Raw genomic sequence first — 1219 nt, forward strand, 5'->3', positions numbered from 1 at the left:
TTCTCGTTTCCTGATTCCAGAACCTCATCTGCCCCTTTGTTTTAAGCCACAGACCTTCCCCCCTTCTCTATTAACATCCCAGCACAGCCAGAACAGGACACGGCCACTCAGTGGGCAGTGGTGTGGGGACAGTGGGGTGAAGGCAGCAAAAAATTGGAAACTTGTCCCTGGCAGCTGGCACCCCATTAATGCCCTTCCATGCAGGAAAAATGAGGCAGAATCGTGCAAACCCATCAGACCCCAAGAGCTGGGGAGTCTCAGATAAGATTCATCACTGATAAGTGTTTAATTGCTGATGAAAGGAGTTTAATTTCCATGGGAGGGCTACAGCTCTGCCCCAAGCAAGGGACCAACCTGCTGCTGGCACTGCTGTGATCTGGGCAAAACCAATTCGTCCTTTTCTCCCTTCCTGGGGCACAGGGCAGTTTTGGAACCGCAGCTTTCATCTGTCACCTCTGAAAGCACCCCCGGGGCAGCAGAGTGTGGTGTGACTCTGGGAGAGCACTGTTGGTACAGAGGGATGGGCAGAAATGAAACTGCAGCTGCAGTGTTATCTCCTGTCAGGCTAAAAGGAAGTTTTCAGGATTCCTGAGTCCWTATTTAGCAAATTTGTTTGTTTTGGAGGGAAATACTTGTGATAGTGTCTGGCTCTGACCACACGCCTGGCTGCAGCGTGGCTCCACAGTGCCCAGTGGTCACTCCCTGCCTGGTCAGTGCCCCCAGGAGGGAGGGGGGGTCTCTATCCCTGAGCAGCTCCAGGGTTCCTGTGGCTCCTGCATTTTCGTGCACCCCACAGCTGAGGAGCTGAGCTGGGGTGAAGCTGCAGCAGCAGAGCTGTGCTGGGGACTGGCAGGGATGGGGAGCTGGGTGACATCCTGTCACCAGTGTCACCAGTGAGGGTGGGGTGCCAGGGGCTCTCCAGTGCCAGGAGCTCCAGAGTCCTCAGGATTTTCCTGGTGCTGTGTCCTGGTGACACCCAGGGAGCACACAGCGTGCGTGGGTGGGGTGGGGACACCCCCGGGCAGCGAGTGTGGTGGCATTTGTGACACGGGGAGTGCACGCGTGGCACTGAGAGCAAAAGGCAAAGCACAGGGTCACCCTGGGGCCGGGGACACCCGCGGGCGGGGGGGGACACACGGAGCGGGGAGAGCCGGCGGGGCGGGCAGCACGGGGGACACGGAGGGGACACGGCGGGGATGCGGAGGGGACACGGAGGGGA

The sequence above is a fragment of the Malurus melanocephalus genome, unplaced genomic scaffold, assembly GCF_030028575.1.
Source record: "Malurus melanocephalus ecotype Western Australia unplaced genomic scaffold, MMel_1.1 scaffold_908, whole genome shotgun sequence".
Classification (NCBI taxonomy): Eukaryota; Metazoa; Chordata; class Aves; order Passeriformes; family Maluridae; genus Malurus; species Malurus melanocephalus.